Source organism: Papaver somniferum, chromosome 5, assembly GCF_003573695.1.
Source record: "Papaver somniferum cultivar HN1 chromosome 5, ASM357369v1, whole genome shotgun sequence".
NCBI classification, from domain to species: Eukaryota; Viridiplantae; Streptophyta; class Magnoliopsida; order Ranunculales; family Papaveraceae; genus Papaver; species Papaver somniferum.
In genome coordinates this window covers 77,791,489-77,810,859 of record NC_039362.1, presented here as the reverse complement: position 1 = coordinate 77,810,859, position 19,371 = coordinate 77,791,489, and the positions used below count along the sequence as shown (strand labels likewise).

The 19,371-nt window shown below is 38.1% G+C and overlaps 1 long non-coding RNA gene across 14 annotated transcripts; it reads right to left on the bottom strand.

The window, feature by feature from the left end:
* Window positions 1–15,974: 15,974 nt before the first annotated feature.
* Window positions 15,975–19,002, bottom strand: LOC113281977. 14 transcript variants are annotated; one of them, XR_003326463.1, is made up of 7 exons: window positions 18,611–18,990; window positions 18,496–18,534; window positions 18,279–18,359; window positions 17,743–18,093; window positions 17,263–17,392; window positions 16,710–16,820; window positions 15,975–16,603 (listed from the first exon to the last, which is right to left on the bottom strand). It is a non-coding gene; the product is annotated as an uncharacterized LOC113281977 (long non-coding RNA). The 14 variants fall into 14 exon arrangements; XR_003326464.1 differs by adding an exon at window positions 17,048–17,158 and having other exon boundaries at window positions 17,743–18,359; window positions 18,496–19,002; XR_003326460.1 differs by having other exon boundaries at window positions 17,743–18,372; window positions 18,473–18,534; window positions 18,611–18,994.
* Between the last annotated feature and the right edge of the window lie 369 nt (window positions 19,003–19,371).

Sequence of the window (19,371 nt, the reverse complement as noted above, 5' to 3'; positions counted from 1 at the left end):
GGGCTTCGAATAAAAGTCCAGCGGTTGGGTATTCACGAGCATGGACACCGTCTCCGGTCTCCACGGATCCTACAGAATCTTCACATGCCTGGTTGCTGCTTTCCTCAACCTCAACCACGGTCACGGACTTTCCACTCTTTCTTCGTCTAGCATCGACGACGACACGGACATCCGCCTGATGAAATGAAAGAGTGTTAATCCCGGGACTCAGTACAATCTCAAGAGTCATAGTTTACTTACAGACGATCCAGCTTCAGCACGAGCCGATCCATACCGGGCAGGAGCTCTAACAGTCCGCTTAGGCCTTGCATTATGAGGAGTAGCATTCTTCTTACAGTCCTACGACAAATCATTTCTTGTGATCAACAATCGAACAAGACAAGAAAGGAAGAAGAAGAAGAAGTTACAACTTACTGAGATAGACGTTGCATTTCACGCTTCGACTGAAGATCATCTTGAGAAGAAATGCTATTGCTCGACATGACGGCAAGAGGTAGGATCAAAACTTCTCTGCACGATGAAACTGACTCAGGAATGGAAGAAATATTTGCGTGGATCATAGATTTGGAGTCTTGAGGATATATATATATATATATCAGGCGATAGTATGTAGTCAACTCAGTTACGATTTCACTGAAACCCTAGCTTCAAAGATCGATACCGAGACACGGAGGAAAATAACACACTGGGGACTGAACATCACGGGTCAAAGGATAGGCCACGCGCCTTGTACACGTCATGAATTCTCGGCCGTGTGTTATGTTACTTCTCATGAAAATCGACAAGTCATGATGAATTTGGATATATGGCATTGGTCCATGTCATGGATTAGAAGAAATCGACGTTAACAAAATGTTCATCATTCAGAAAAAAGTCTAATTGAAGTAAAGTCGTTTAAACAGTCAAAAGAAAGATATCACTATGAAGACTAAAAAGGGAATGCTCTACCATCTACAAGAAGATGGAAGTAAAACTACTCGTCGGACTCATCCGAATTGTCAGCTTCATCGTCACTGTCCTTCTCGGAATCATCTTCTTCAGAGTCACTATCAGGATCATTGGTGAAGTCCGGTGGACGGAAGATAACATCATCATCTGAATCCGAATTATCTTCTGCTGCAGCTTCAGCTTCAATTTTCTTCATCGTCCTCCGATGCTCTCTTTCATATCGATCAGGCTTAATGTAACGCTCGGATGGTTCCCATGTGATCTCTCCTTCAAGCATCACATCAGAATCAGAAGGCACCCCATCCAAGAATTGACGCTTCTCCTCAACCCTCTGTCTCTTACGCCGGGTGCGATCTTTTTCACGTTGACGGGCATCCTCCTTTTTGTCTTCAGCTCTTTTCTTTTCGAGTTCAGCAAAAGAGACTCTTCGCTTAGCCAAAGGAACATTAGGCTTCCCCTTCTGGGTAACCCTAGCCTTGATTTCGCTACAGGAGCGTCGGAATCCTCATCAGAAGAGCCATAGGAAGAAGAGGAATACCAGTAATCGTAATTGCTGTTACTGTTGGTCGACATTTTCTGGAACCGGAAGATCAAAGATTACTACATGTAAACAAACCAACATCAGCAAAAAATGGTAACTCTTAACTCTTACCTTTTATGCTTCCACTAACAATGGTGATAGTAATACTAGAGTTAACACCTCAAAATCGTTCGTCTCTTCGAAAACTGCAAAAACGAAAATTTATTTAATTTCCGAAACTGATTTTTCAATAAATCACGGACACAATTTTCATAATGTGAACATTCACACAACTGACCTATGAAGTTTGCAACAGTAAAATATTTCATCATAAATATATTGTCTATCTTCGAAGGTTCCTCAAAACCCACGTTTCTGATTTTTCGAAAAAAAACAGCAATTAATGCAACTTGCATATATAAATTCTAAAAGAATTTTATCTAATGAAAACAAATTCATGCAAATAAAATACACCATCATATTTTATACAATATATGTCACGGCTACATATATATAAAAAAAATATTTTTCCTTCGTATCGTCGTTATTTGTCTTTAAAACGAAGGTTTATTTCAAAAAATATTGTGAAAGCTCACATCTCATACATATGATAAAGTTTTGTATTTACATGAAAGCTCATAAGCAAAATTTTATCACTGGACACAAGTTCATCATACATATTTTCCTTCGTGTCATCATTATTTGTCTTTAAAACGAAGGATTTTTCCAATTTCATGAAAATTCACTTCTTTTATGATGAAACCTTGGTATACATGAAATATCATACACTAAGTTTTATCACTGGACCTAGGTTCATATTAAAAAAAAAATCTCTCCTAAATCAGGGATTATAATTAGTTTTCAAAACTAACGATCGAACGAACATACGTTTTCAAAAACGAGGGTTTTTTCATAAAACTCACACTAATATACACACATGTATATAACTTCATCATGATCAAAGCATGAACAACTCATGAGGATCATAAACATCAGCAAAAAAAAAAACGTACCTGGGAGCGTCGGCCGGAAATTGGCCGACGGCGACCGGCGACGGAAGGTGGTGGTCCGACGACGGCGGGAAAACTCTCCTTCCTTGGCGTGAAGGTGATGAAGGTGCTGGTCGTGTGTGAAGAAAAAAAAAGGATTAATCCATTTTATATCAATTTTATTTCCAAAACCTAATTTTCTAAGGATTTCCTTATTGGGCTCGACCCGCGAATCCTAACGACCACGGACTCATCATCCAAACCAGCGATCCAACACCAATTTATGCTCATAAAACGATGCTCCAATCATGACATTGAAGCCTTCATCAAGTCGTGTTTTTCTCATGCTCTCTAAATCTGGTAACGTCTCAACTTACGACTAAGTTCAATTACTGGTATTATTATTTATGGCCGGAAAATCACCATTTAATGCTGACTGAGGAACACAGCCTTCCTCAATAAGCAGGGGACTTAATGTAGATGGTGGATTTTCGACAAAGGATAAATTCGTAAACTCATAATCATACGAAACTCTGATTCAACAATCGGACGTGAGTATCGAGACACGAGTCTCTCATCGAATTCTCAACAGAGAGTACTTTCTCTCATAGTACATGTAGATATGCAGTCTCAAGACTGGACAACGGCATATCTCATGAATACTGAATACTTTCAGTGATTATTTATATATAGCATCGCGTGATGGACGGCTCCTAGACAGCTTGCTCTGCTAGTATAGAGCGATAACGTCTTCAGGAACAAACAACGAGTTTACCCTGACTATATAAAAGATATGACTTACCGACAAGCTCATATCGGGATGATTAATGCTCCTAGACAACTTGCTCTACAGTATGGAGCCACAAAATTAATTATTCCTAATTGCTCCTATTCCATGGTCGAATCCACGACTGGTCCCATGGAATGGCGGTAACAATTGTTCTGATTCTATGATCGAATCCACAGCTTGATCTCATAGAATAGAAATAACTATATTATCTCATTACTCCGATTTCATGATCGAATCCACAACTGGTCTCATAAATGGTAATAGATAAATCTTAATTACTCCGATTTTATGGTCGAATCTACGATCCCATGGAATGGTAATGCTCACTTTATTATTCTGAACTCGTAGTCGAATCCTTAGCTGATCCTATGAATTAATAATAAACATCTTATTACTCAGTTTTGTGAATTATTCTCCATCGAATTCCACAATTAGTAATAAATAATCAATAACCGGGCGTCTGAGTTACCTTTAAGTAAGCCCCGATTCAAATGGTAAAAGTGTATTCAACGATGATACACTAACAGTCACCGCACGAACGAGTATTTCAAAAATACAACGAAACGATGAACTTATGCAAAATAGAGAAGAAAATAATAAATAATTAAAATATTGACCAAGGTGCCGGGAGCACGGAAACACGACCAACCGACCGTGTCGTGGTCAATCCCACGGCAGTTTTATATTTTAATGCATTTTTATTATTTTTCATGATTTGATGAAAATTCCCTCATTTTATCAAACTTCCTTCGTCTCGAGGAAACTCCTCGGTTTCATGGTACTTCCATAAATCCATAAAAAATAATATAAAATTAAGGAAAGGAGTGTGGGGCGTGATCATTGGCCAACCAGCCATGCCTTGGTCCCAACTGATGAGTGTTAAAAAGTGCATATTTCTATATACTTTTCTTGGCATTTAACTCATCCTTTGTGCACTAACGCTCCATTTTATCCCATATTCTGTTTTTTCGTTGTTTTCAAGAATAAATACTTTTCTTAATTAATTTTGCATTTTTAGGTACTAAATAAAGCCTGGTTATCTCAAGGAGCGAAAAGAGCAAAAGAACCGGCAAAGACTCCCGCTAGGAGGAAGCGAAGAATGATGTTTGCAAGAGCCGGATGAATTAGAAGTGGGCTTGAAGAGGAAGAATTGTTCTTAAAGAAGATATGGGCTTGGCATACCCAAGGCCCAAAACCCTTACCCAAATCCATTTCCATTATCCATGCCCATTTCCATAAGAGCCGTCAGATTGGATCCATCTCATCATCCAACGGCCACCTCATCATTGTGCATCAAAATCCAAAGCTCCTGTCAAACACCATAGTACCTAACCCCATCTTGAGCCGTCAGTTTCATTGCATCTCATCATCCAACGGTCTCTTCAAGCTTCATCCCATCGTGCCGTTCAATTACGTCCAAAACTGATCATCCAGCGTCGTTCGTTCGCTGTGCATCAGACTCCGATGTACCGCTCAACACCGAATCATCAAATATCTTCTACACCAGTCGAGCCAAACTCTCCCTTTCTCCCAAAACTATTTTCTCCCCGACCAGAGCTCTGCAACTCCATCTCTTCACCCCTCACCCTCTGCGCCACATCTCCATACCCTGTCCATCACCAAAAACCCCATAAACCCATTCCCTAGTTGCCTCTCTTTCTCGTTCTTAGCACCCACACACCCTAGGTGCTACAATCAAGAGAGATATGAAACTAGGGTTTCATCACAGTTGAAGAGGAGACCCAAATCGAGGAGTTGATCGAGCAGACAATAACAGAAGAGAGATGGGTTCGACAGAGGAGACAAATTCAGGGCATGGGTAAGTTGAGTAACCTAAAAAAATTGTCTACTGCTACTTTTTGTGTAACCCTAATTTTTCTTTTGGGTATAAATTGAAGAACTGTAACAACATTGAGTTCATGCCTGGATTAGCCAGAGCACCACCAAGAGGCCTGGAATAGCCAGGACCTCAACTGTTAATGTTGTTTCAATTTCAGTTCAAGTTCAGTTCAATGTTTTAAACAATTTCAATTCCATTGTCATTTAATTTCATTATGTTCTAACTCCATTTGCTACGGGTTAGATGATACTCTTGAATTGTAAGCTAGGATAGTCCTTGTTCATGTCACTGTTCTTGTAGTGCTGAAACTAAGTAGGATTGATAATTGGCTAGTTGAGTGAATGCACCTGTGATCAGCTGTGCTGTAAGAAGACAGCTGATTCTAGGGGTGTAAGAGTGAGAGTAGCTAAGGATTCAGTCCATTTGAAGGACTGTGCTTAATTGATGTAGGGAAGTTAGTAAACTTAGTGATCAAATGCACCTGTGATTGAGTGTGCTGTAAGAAGACACTCAATTCTAGGGGTGAACTAGAGAACTTAGGGGATTAACCTTCCACCAATGCGGATTGCTAGATAACTGGTTGAGCAAACAAGCATGTGATCAGCTGTACTGTGAGAAGACAGTTGATGCTAGGGGTAAGTTAGTAAGATTAGTTAAGTAAATCATCCATAATCTTCCCTGAGATGAAGCAAGAACATGATTTGATTAGGATCTGCCTTAGTTTAGGATCAAGAAGTGGATTCAAAAGCCCTAGCATGTTCCTGTTTACTTGCTTTACATTCTACTGTTTTTCAGTTCAGTCACTGCCATCATCTCAAGTGTGTTTTAACACAACCAAGACTCTTTGTTACAACTCAGTTTTAGTGAAACCTTAAGCTTCACCTACACACACCTTGTCCCTGTGGATCGACCCGTATTTGCATTGTTCTACACCTCGACACCGTGCACTTGCGGTATTAGTTTGTAGGTCTTTTTAGAAGCCTACCAAGTTTTTGGCGCCGCTGCCGGGGACTTGGTGTCGTGTAGTGAAGTCTTTGCATCTTAGTATAAGCATTTAGTGCATCATAACTTGCATTTTCATCTTTGCATAATTTTTCATCTTTGCATCATTTTCCCTTGCTGTTCTTGCTGTTCTTGACAGCTTCTGTTGAGCTTTCCAGGTGCTCCTGTTGTTGTGCTGTTGTGACTCTGTTTTGCTTGGTTGAGCCCTTGTTGTTGCTGCTGATTGAGTTGCAGCTGGGCCTGCCACTTGCTGCTACTTTCTTCCTCTTGTCTGTGTTGCTGGCCTGTGCAGCTTGCTTCTGTGCTGAACCTGTAGAGCTGCTGCTGCCAAGCCTGCAACATTGCCCCTGTTCAGCTACTGCTTGTGGTGCTGCTGAGCTGCTTCTCCTGCTGCTACCTCCTGCTGGAGCTGCTGTTGCTGTGATCCAAAGCCCAACTGGGCTTGTGCAACTTAAGAAAAGGGATAAAAGCCCAACTGGGCTTCCCTCCAAAAAGGTAAGCCTAAACCCAAACCCAAATTTTTTGGGCCTGTAATTTTTTTGGTTTGTATTGTTATTCTCTTTTGGGCTTGTAATTGTAATTATCTTTTTCGGCATGTAATAATTATTTTAATTTTATTTCTTTTATTTTTTTTTTATTTGGGATTGTAATAATTTTATTTTATTTTTATTTTCTTTTTTTTGTGGGTTTGTAATAATTAGTTTTATTTTTATTTCTTTCTTTATTTGGGCTTGTAATTTAGTTGTTTGTTAGGCTTGTAGTTTCTTTTAAACTAAAATTTTTCAAAACCCAACACAAAAAAAAAAAAAAAAATTGCTCCTAATTTCAAAAACCAAATTTTTAATCCCATAAAAACCAAAGTTTTCAAAACCCATAAAAACCAAAATTTTCCCATAAAAAACCAAATTTTTGAAAACCCTTTAAAACCAAATAGTGGGCTTTGTGTCTTTTCAATATGGGCCAACCTAGTGCTCTCCATGAATACATGTATCCCACAATAAAAATTCCATTATCATGTATTGTCTTACCTCAAACCAATAACCCTTTTAAAATAAATGCAAGCATGATACAAATACTTCCTATATTTCGAGGGTTCGATTCTGAGAACCCCTATACTCATGTAAGAGAGTTTAAACAAACTTGTCGGACTATGCAACCTGATCATATGTCCGAAGACTCTCTGAAATTGCATTTGTTTACATTTTCTCTAATGGAAAGGGCCAAAACATGGTTTTACGGTTTGAGACCACAATCAATCAACACTTGGGACCAACTCACAGATCTATTTTTTAAAAAATTCTTTCCACATCATAGGACCATCGCTATTCGTCAAAGTATCAATTGTTTTGTCCAATTGGATGAGGAAACTGTTTTTGACTATTTTGAACGTTTTAATGATTTGTTGAGCGAATGTCCACACCATGGATTTGAGAAGTGGAGACTTGTCGCTATCCTCTATGAGGGACTAGACTTTAAATCTCGAGCCATGGTTGAGAGTGTATGTGTAATGGTGAATTTCTTGATAAAACTGTGGATGATGCATGGAAATTTTTAGCTGAGATTGCGGAGAAAACCCGTCAATGGGAATCCATTAGGGAAACTGAGACACTATCACATGATATAGGTGGTACTGAATTGAACTTTGAAAATAGCATGTCTAATCCTTCTCATGTGTATGATATTGAATATGAACCTAATCTAGAGGAACATGAGTTGACTAATGACACCACAACTGCTAATAGGGACAAGTATGCATATTACTATGATGATGATGATGATGATAATGTTATGTTAGAAGAACATGTCTATGCTGAAAATGTTGTGGAACCTTTGGTTTCAAATACAATAGGCTTTTGTGCCCCGACCTTCATGAATGATATTTCTTCTAATATTCCATATGCATGTGATGTTGATACTGATTTTGATATTGTGCAATTATCCTGTGAAGAGCATGACTTAGGTAAATCTTCTGTTGACACTAATGATCCTATGCAGGAAAACATAGTTGATGTGTCTGATTCCATACTTAAGCCACAATATATTGCTTCTGTTGATGATAATTTGAATATATCGGATAACCACGATTCTGAATTAGGACTTGTGCAAATTTTTTGTGATGATGAGCATGCTACACATCTTGAGTGTGACTCAGATAATGCTGATGTGACTGATAATATTGATACTCTTGATCTCATGCATGTGAGACACTTAGATGTCACTCTCTTGCCTAAGTCACAATCTGATAGCCTTCCACCCAACCTAGAGTTGGTTTGTACCTATATTGTCAAACCAATTTTTCTGAGAGTCCCTAATCTAGGTTTGGAACTGTGTGCTTCCCAAGTCCTTTTGGACTATTTTGCATCTAAGTATAATATCTTTGAGGAACCACAGTTGGAATTATCATGTGTACCCGTCCCTAGCAAAGTTCATTTCGAATTAGACCTTGTGCATGATGAACCCCAAAAACTGCGAGATTTTGTATCCAAAATTTTATCTGTTGAAAAATCCAGGTTTGGGGGTAGCTCATTTTGTTTCACAGCTTCACTTGCATGCCTATCATATTATTATTGTGTGAAGATGTTGAAACCTCTACACTTTGTCTTTTGGGTTGATCCTCAACTCTTTAGATTGTTAGTGTATAGTGAATTTTTTGTATATAATCCAGTAGATAAAAATTTTAAAAATACTTTTGTTCCTTTTGTATATATTTTGTTAATCCAATATGATCTCGGCTGACATATGTTGGATTCTTTCCTTGAATAACGGAGTTTTAATCTTGCTTTCGCCGAAATCGGGTATTCTCTTTCCTTTTTCTCTACTCAACATGATCCTCTTCATATGTTGTATTATAATTTTGTTCATATTTTGAAACATTGAGGACAATTTTTAGTTTAGGTTTGGGGGTGAAAAGTAGATACTTTGATAATATGCCATAATTGAAAACAAGAACTCCTTCTTTTTGAAAAAAATTAAAAAATTCCAAAAAAAAAAAATTAAAAAATGATAAAAAAAAAACATAAAAATGGAGCTCATTTACCTTGAAATGTTGACTCTTGTGCAAATATGTAATTTTTAGGAGTCTTAGTCTAGATATTTAGGCACCCTGATTCTAGCACAATTCACATAGTGATAAGAAACTTGCACGCGCACGATCTACCAATACATGTATAACCTCATCCTTGAGGTGTTCTATCGGAAGTTTTAGTTTCCAATCACTTTAGAATACTGAACGAAACTTGACTAGCTTGTTCTTTGATTGGTTGGGATAGAAGGTGGAGGTTACATTAAGAAAGACAACCATCGAATTTAATTGGGTGCATCAAAAAGGGCTACCTCTTGCAAAGTGTCATGTAATTTTTTGTTTCTTTTTGTTATGTATCAAAAGTGTTAGCATGTTAAAAAAAAAAAAAAAAAAAAAAAAAAAAAAACGATGTATATATTCAGAAAAATATCAAAAAATCAAAAATCAAAAAAAAAAATCAAGTATTTATCAATTCCATCCTCTCTTGTTCCAAAAATAAAAGAGAGTAGTCAATGTAAATAAGAGTCATGTAAAGAGTCATCTTTTGTTGTATTATAGTAAGCAAGGAAGGGTGCATGTCATTGATGTACAACGCGAGTAATTGTGAAATACCTCCAACTCATTCACAATTCTCGTAAAGTCCGGACAGCTAGCTAGATTTCGACCTTGGTTCTTAGCCTGAGAAACTATCTCTTGGTGATTAGTTGTCATAACATCCGATCTTTCTTTACACATGTGTACATACACTTTACACTCTTATCACATGTCTTTATTTGTTATCAGTGCTAGGATTGTGCCTTTGATAGCTAGATTGACATCTCCATTTTGCTGTGAGCTTAAACTGACTTGCACATATCACATTTGATGGAATCTGAGCTTGTATTTTGACCTAGAACTTTGTAGGTACGTTCTAAGCAAACCTTCACGAGACTTCACTCGTCCACTAGGGACACTTAGTGGTTTAAAAGGCTTATTGCATTCGCTAAATGCAATCGAGAGACCACCGACAGTGGTATAGGTAGGATTTCCTTAGTTTTGTTTTACTTGAGGACAAGTAAAATTCAGGTTTGGGGGTATTTGATGAGTGCTAAAAAGTGCATATTTCTATATACTTTTCTTGGCATTTAACTCATCCTTTGTGCACTAACGCTCCATTTTATCCCATATTCTGTGTTTTCGTTGTTTTCAAGAATAAATACTTTTCTTAATTAATTTTGCATTTTTAGGTACTAAATAAAGCCTGGTTATCTCACGGAGCGAAAAGAGCAAAAGAACCGGCAAAGACTCCCGCTAGGAGGAAGCGAAGAATGATGTTTGCAAGAGCCGGATCAATTAGAAGTGGGCTTGAAGAGGAAGAATTGTTCTTAAAGAAGATATGGGCTTGGCATACCCAAGGCCCAAAACCCTTACCCAAATCCATTTCCATTATCCATACCCATTTCCATGAGAGCCGTCAGATTGGATCCATCTCATCATCCAACGGCCACCTCATCATTGTGCATCAAAATCCAAAGCTCCTGTCAAACACCATAGTACCTAACCCCATCTTGAGCCGTCAGTTTCGTTGCATCTCATCATCCAACGGTCGCTTCAAGCTTCATCCCATTGTGTCGTTCAATTACATCCAACACTGATCATCCAGCGTCGTTCGTTCGCTGTGCATCAGACTCTGATGTACCGCTCAACACCGAATCATCAAATATCTTCTACACCAGTCGAGCCAAACTCTCCCAAAACTATTTTCTCCCCGACCAGAGCTCTGCAACTCCATCTCTTCACCCCTCACCCTCTGCGCCACCATCTCCATACCCTGTCCATCACCAAAAACCCCATAAACCCGTTCCCTAGTTGCCTCTCTTTCTCGTTCTTAGCACCCACACACCCTAGGTGCTACAATCAAGAGAGAGATGAAACTAAGGTTTCATCACAGTTGAAGAGGAGACCCAAATCGAAGAGTTGATCGAGCAGACAATAGCAGAAGAGAGATGGGTTCGACAGAGGAGACAAATTCAGGGCATGGGTAAGTTGAGTAACCCAAAAAAATTGTCTACTGCTACTTTTTGTGTAATCCTAATTTTTCTTTTGGGTATAAATTGAAGAACTGTAACAACATTGAGTTCATGCCTGGATTAGCCAGAGCACCACCAAGAGGCCTGGAATATCCAGGACCTCAACTGTTAATGTTGTTTCAATTTCAGTTCAAGTTCAGTTCAATGTTTTAAACAATTTCAATTCCATTGTCATTTAATTTCATTATGTTCTAACTCCATTTGCTAGGGGTTAGATGATACTCTTGAATTGTAAGCTAGGATAGTCCTTGTTCATGTCACTGTTCTTGTAGTGCTGAAACTAAGTAGGATTGATAATTGGCTAGTTGAGTGAATGCACCTGTGATCAGCTGTGCTGTAAGAAGACAGCTGATTCTAGGGGTGTAAGAGTGAAAGTAGCTAAGGATTCAGTCCATTTGAAGGACTGTGCTTAATTGATGTAGGGAAGTTAGTAAACTTAGTGATCAAATGCACCTGTGATTGAGTGTGCTGTAAGAAGACACTCAATGCTAGGGGTGAACTAGAGAACTTAGGGGATTAACCTTCCACCAATGCGGATTGCTAGATAACTGGTTGAGCAAACAAGCCTGTGATCAGCTGTACTGTGAGAAGACAGTTGATGCTAGGGGTAAGTTAGTAAGATTAGTTAAGTAAATCATCCATAATCTTCCCTGAGATGAAGCAAGAACATGATTTGATTAGGATCTTCCGTAGTTTAGGATCAAGAAGTGGATTCAAAAGCCCTAGCATGTTCCTGTTTACTTGCTTTACATTCTACTGTTTTTCAGGTCAGTCACTGCCATCATCTCAAGTGTGTTTTAACACAACCAAGACTCTTTGTTACAACTCAGTTTTAGTGAAACCTTAAGCTTCAACTACACACACCTTGTCCCTGTGGATCGACCCAAATTTGCATTGTTCTACACCTCGACACCGTGCACTTGCGGTATTAGTTTGTAGGTCTTTTTAGAAGCCTACCACCAACCGGCCCCACACCCACGTTCCTTATTATTTTATTATTATTATTATTTCTCTAATTTCATGAAAAAACTCCTTGATTTCATGGTATTTTTGCATAAATCATCAAATAATAATAAAATAATATAAATTATGAAAACTTGTGGGACCGAGCCTTGGACGGCCGACCATGCCCTAGCCAGTCCCACACTCCCCTTTGTTTTATTATTTTATTATTCGTTTTCCTTGAATTCATCAAATTCCTTGATTTCATGGTATTTCTCTCAAATTAGGAAAAATTCTCTCAAATCATCAAAAATACTTAAAAAATATTAAAAAATTAGCCATGCCTCCACGGTCCCACACGCCCTTGTTTTTATTATTTTAATATTTTTTGCTTCCCTGAACTTATGAAAACTCCTTCAGTTCATGGAAACTCCCTAAATTCATCAAATTTCTCAAAATTCATGAATTTTCATAAAATCATTATAAAATTAGGGAAACTTGTGGGACCGGGCCCTGGCTGGCCAGTCATGCCTTCCACGGTCCCACACGCCCTTGTTTTATTATTTTAATGTCTTTTGCTTCCTTGAACTCATGAAAACTCCTTCAATTATTTTATAGTCATGCCTTCCACGGTCCGACCATGCCTTGACCACGGCGGTCCCAAGCCTCCTCATTCCTTATTTTATAATTATTTTTCATCATCTCATGGTGTTTTCCTCAGTTTCGTCGAAACCCTAATTTTGGCATATTTTCTCGAATGGATGCTCAATTGCACGCCAGAAAATATCAAAATTCTCAGGACCGAGACGCGGACGCCTTGGGGACACGAGCACACTATCTTGACCGACCAAGATTGGCTCTTTAGCTCACGGAAGCCGGTCCCATCAATTTTCACAGTTTTGACCTAATTTGCACAATTGCTCGTATTAGGTCCAAAACTCTCCCAAACACTTTGGATTTTCGTGAAGTGATCGTCAGGTGGTCACGGGACAACCCAGGGCCGGTTTCATGACTCCATGGTCGGTCCCTCGCCTCGTCATAATTAATTAGGTTTTCTCACCTAAGGCTCAGACGAGCATTTTCGAATAAATGATTAAACCAGCATTTAATCATTCTTTCACCAACAAATCGTCAACTCTTCAGGAGTTCTTCGTATTTGCTCACGTGAGCATATGGACACTACATGGTTGATCCACGGTCCCATGTAATCGCTCCCTCCTTCGTCCCATGGTTGAAATTCTGACGAACCATGAATTGATCACCAATTGATCAAATTAGGGTTTCTGAATCCAAGGATCATCATTCCAGATTATAACCTTAATATAATTTTATGACGACCTCATGGTCATTAATTTTATTAATTATGCTCGGTACAACGACCAGTATTCTAATTAATATTTTTGGTACGCTGCCAATAATCCAACAGACGAGCAACACATGCTCAGACGATCAAATATTCAACAATTCATCACATGAGAACCACTTGCTCAGATGATAAATATTTGTTCAAACAAGGAATATTGGTTCAACAATCAATATTCAACGATCCACCGAATGAGCAATACTTGCTCACTTCATCGTAAGAACTATACCTCTGTTTCATGACATGTTCAATTCACGAGTTTCAGAACATCATGTTCAACTCAACGACTACATGGACTCATCGTCCCATCAAACCATGAAGTCATCAATTGACTAACAAACCACGAGACGTCAATCGTGTCACTTAGGGGATATCACTTAGGGTTTTGGTCTGGCGGTCTACGGCACGTGTGTTCAAACACACGATGGAATGTGAGCAAGTCGTGCAATCAGTTGAAGGAATTCACGAGGTAGTGGGTGGAAAATCGACCAAGTCTCCACATGTTGAGCAACTGATTTCAAACACGATCTCCACTTCCCCACTCCTTGGTTCCATCAACTGTCACACTTCATGGAATCATGGTGTCTACAATTCCAGCAATATAAATAAGTCTCTGAATCATGATTGAAACATCATCAGTATCATCAATCTCACGTCAAACTGACAACACGAGATCATCGACTCATCAATTGAGCAAATACTCTCAATTGAGCAATTTCAATCATTCAGAGCTTATCGTATTCGTAATTCACACACCCACAATCTTTGATTACCATTGATTCCACACATTTCTCAGCTTCCCTCCTACAGATCAACCCATCCTCTCTTGTGACCGAATTTACTCTGGAACGGTCATTGTCTTGATTTAGGTCGGAGTACTATAGATTGATCTCTCGAATCTAAAGCACCCCCTTTGCAGCGGTGCATCTGTGTGAGGTTTAACATTTCGCTCGGTTCGAGGAGTCTCCTCTGTACGGTCGTCTCCTCAATTCCTTAAAACCAGCAAATCGTTTTCCCCCATCTACATCGGTGAAATCTCAAAGTCTTTATTTTCAAATTTTATACCTGTAATATGTAGGCCAGGCATATTGCATATACTTTACATATATTAAACTTGTAGAATTAAACTTGTATAGATATAAAAAAAAACACCATAATTTTTAAGAAAAGTAAAAAAATTAATTTTTTGCAAAAAGAATAAAATAAAATAATAAGAAATAAATAAATAATTTTTTAGTGGAATCTCGGTTGTCTCGGTCAAATCTCATCTCGTCGAGATTAAGTGACTCGTCTCAGCCATGAACCGAAATCGAAATTGACTATGTGTCAACCACAACGCAGCAAATAATTTCTTACAAATTTAAACATTAAGCGGTATTTAGAATATAACTTCCAATATTCGTGGTTTGACAACATCAATAAGAGTGACGATTGAAACACGTCTATGCCTTTACTAACTCATTTTTTGTTTCGTTGAATGTTTCAAACATCTACTTCTAGCAATGTTTCAAACGAGTGATTAACCTATGGAGTGGCTCTCCAGCCACCCCCAAAATTCTAAACTATGCTTGGGAGGCGTTTTAAACACCACTCAGTGTTTGAGACAACGCATAAATCAACGTGCGGTCAGAGGCGCGAACCAACCCATCATGGCACGTTGTCTACTCTGTTGGTTGGCTGCTAAGCCTAGTATTTATCTTTATATAATAGGCCCGAAAGTCAACTTTTTGATACTTTCTTCTCCCAAAATTTTGGCAATGTTTTTTTGCGTTCCCATATCTAGACTCCTAACTCCTCCCTGTTGCGTTGTGCTTAGTGCCGATGTAGTCAATCTCCGGTTGGAAACTTGGGAGCGAGAGATTGAAACAATTTTATCTCACGGAGATTCTCCGTGAAATCTTGGAGTCTTTATATTGAAACTAGATTTTGTGCCTGTGCTACGCCCGGACATTTTTTTTTTAATCATATTTTTGATTTGGCTCGGCTTCGCCTCGCCCCATTACGATTTTGTGTGGCTCGGTTTCGCCTCGCCTCGCCCCCTTACGATTTGGTATGGTGTGTATGTTTTGTTTATGTGGTAGCAAATGGAAAGTGGCAGATAGAAACACAATATCTCATGGAACTCACTTGAGAGTTGAGACATAACCTCAAGTGAGCTCATATTTACCTGTTAAGTTTCCTTTGTAAGATTAATATTAATCGCAGAAAAGATCAAACAAAGCAAGCTTATTATCATCCGATAATATTTTGAGAACATCCTCATACTGCAGCTTTATGCATCTTTTTCTTTTTAACCATATTTTTGATTTGGCTCGGCTTCGCCTCGCCCCATTACGATTTGGTGTGGCTCGGCTTCGCCTCGCCCGCTTACAATTTGGTATAGTGTGTATGTTTTGTTTATGTGGTAGCAAATGGAAAGTGGTAGATAGAAACACAATATCTCATGGAACTCACCTGAGAGTTGAGACATAACCTCAAGTGAGCTCATATTTACCTGTTAAGTTTCCTTTGTTAGACTAATATTAATTGCAGAAAAGATTAAACAAAGCAAGCTTATTATCATCCGATAATATTTTGAGAACATCCTTGTACTATAAATGAATTGGATACATAAAGTGACATGAGCCAAACAGCTGCAGGTGGAGGTGAATATGGACTGATGGTGTTGGCGAAGGTATGGCATGTTGATAATGGAGTGGTGGTGGCGTATGCGAACTGCTGCTGCCTTGGGGATGTTTTATCTGTGCTCCTTGCTGCATGTATGCTGGTGATGGATGTGAACAGGTAACTCCACCCAGCTGGTGGTGGTATGGAATGTATAGTGGAAATACATGAGTTTAATGTGAAAGAGAACCATTTCATCTGCAATACCACTTCCAAGTCTCTATGTCTCTTCTCTTGCTTTCATTACCACCAACACCATTCTAAGCATTTCAGCTGCACTATACTCCTCAACAACAAACTAAACCATTTCATCTGCAATACCACTTCCAGGTATTTATGTCTCTTCTCTTGCTTTCATTACCACCAACACCATTCTAAACATTTCAGCTGCACTATACTCCTCAACAACAAACTAAACCAAATGATAAAGATTGTCCAGGACCTGCAAAATCACCTGTTGAATAAAAATTGAAATATTTGAGAGTGAATGGTTTTTATACATATATCAGGCTAGAGTGAAGGGTTGTTTCTTGAAAAATATTTGTATTGTTAAAACATACCTACGGAGCATAGCTTGATAAAGGAGCATCTTAATGTGCACGGTCTTGATAGAAGGAGTATCCTGGAATGCTTCATTCATTTTTTCTTAGTTAGTCTCCTAGATTAATCACCTGGAGTCATAAATGGATGTCTGTCACTTGAGAAGTCATAGACCATTCAAGAAAGAAACCAAATTAAATAAATATTGACCTGCAGGTGTTGCACACTACTAAACCAACAATATTCATGGAAACCGTTGTAGGGAGATCAAGATCCCGAGATAAGTACAACTATTTTATCTATCACTAAAATGCTTAGTGTTACATTTACAATGAGGGTCAGGAGCATGAATGAATACCCGTAAAGTGGAAACATGTTTTCCATGTATTGAGTGCTGCCTTCTTTTCCTATAATATTTCGAGCCCGTATAATTAATATTAGTCCTACAATTAGAGCTACTGTGTAGACACTGAGCATACATGATTAAAGAATAAGAAGATCAGTAATTTATCTATTCTTTTTAGAGCATTACAAAACCACATTTAATTAGTAAAGGTTGCAAAGAGAAATTACCCAAGAAAAATGAGATAGTGCGCCCTTTTTTCTTGGTTTTGGGTCTCAAGATTCTCATGCCTTTACTACGGTTTGAATCTGCAAAACGTAATGTTTCCTCTTCCACCCAGTCCATGAGGAGCCTAGTAACCTATTCATACATAAACATTCAAAAAAATCAATTCGAAATGAATCGCAAGTACTATTGGTGAGATTTATATGACTTGACATGGTAATATTTAATCGAATTGTCTGTTTTTCCAGCCCGGGAGCCAGTGTTGTTCATCGTATACCCCACCAGGGGGTTAAGTGGATGGAAATTGGGGCCACTATTTCTTGTATGATTATAGTAAGTGTCTAGATTATAGTCGTGCTGCCCTGGTGGTACTTGCACATCTACCATATCTTTTTAGTTTAACTAACCTAAACGGTACGCAAGGACACAAAGCACCAGTGCACCATATGAATAATAATAATAATTGAGCGTAAACAAATGCATACCTTTAAGAGAACTCACAACAATAAAGTGAAGACCTGCAATCCACTCGCATTACAGCTATGGAAGCTTGCTGGTTCTGTAACCCGATATTTACAATACTTCTATCCACCATATTCTGCATTTCCTTTAACAACACATATTTAAGTTTTTATTCTTTCTTAAAATTAATAGGATAAGTAACCAAATGTAATTCAACATTCCAAGCCTGTATACTCGTTAATTAAACTACATATTATGAAAAAGGAAACAAAATTGACTGCCACTACAGGTGGTGCTGAGTCAAGTGGCAGTAGCAGCAACTATGTGACTCTGCTCCATGAAAAACATTCTGTAAAGCTCTCGCAGAAACTCTCCTGTTAAGAAACATCACATGCAATCATTTTCCACAACTTCACATATACAAATGACAAACATGGCCGGTGAGACTTTTCAGCAAAAACCTAAAACAAATATACTTGTTGATAGAGTTAACATAATTCATAGATCATCAGAAGAATCATCACATCTCGACAAAAGAAAAGATAAATAAGCTACAAACCACATAAGATTCCAGCTATAACCATTACTGGTATGCCGTTGCAACTCTGGCTGATTCTTCCCATAACTGGTATGTCTTTTTCTGTGTACATCAACTAAGAAACCCATAATCAAATTCTTTATCAATCAAAGAAAAATAAAAAAATAAGTATCTCACAAAACTGTGAGATGGGCAAAAAGGATAAGATCACACACCGATTAACAGAATGTGATATTACCTGCAAAATAAAACATGGGTTATGGTTTATTGATTGTACCTGCAAAACAATACATGGGTTAGGGTTTAAAGATTCAGAGAAACGAAGAGACAGAAAGAAAGAGGTTAGGGTTTACCAATAGTAAAAATTAGTTCCATCAAAATAAAACCAAACAAAAACAATTAGAACAAAACCAATAACGAACAATGAAAACAGATACGGATAAAAGAAATGTGATTAGGGTTATGGAGATTCAACTTCGTTCAACAGAAAACTTGTTTTTTTTTCTTTCTGAAACATATCTGAGATGTAACGAACAATCAAAACAAATACGATGAACAAAGAGATGGAGAAGGAAGACAAAGCCAGAAAGAAATTGTTTGCAGGTTTCTTCTTAGGTTAGGTTTTTCTTTGTTTCGTTCTTTTTCTTCTTTTTTTTTTCCTTTTTTATGCGATAAATACAAAATTTCCTTTATTTTTTTGAAGAAAGGCCTTGCTTTTCTCTCCTTCGAAAAGTGAAACGCAGCAATTCTGTGTGAGGGTAAGGGCCACCATTCAACGTGGAGCCTAATGACCTTAGGCTTTTAAACGAGTTAGATTTTATATCCGTAATATATATGTCAAGCATTGTGTACGCTCCGCATATGTTAAACTTGTACAAATATAAAAAAACAACACCAATTTTTAAAAAACGCAAACAAAATAAATAAAAAAAAATCTTAGTGTTGGATATGATCTTTTTTTACTAAATTTTTACATATAAAACTGTCTCGGATATCGGCCGCATCTCAGTGGAATTTCAGTCGTCTTAGAGCATATCTCAGTCAAATCTCGCCTCGACGAAATTAAGTGACTTTCTTTCCTGGATCGAAACCGAGATTCTCGGCCGAGATTAAC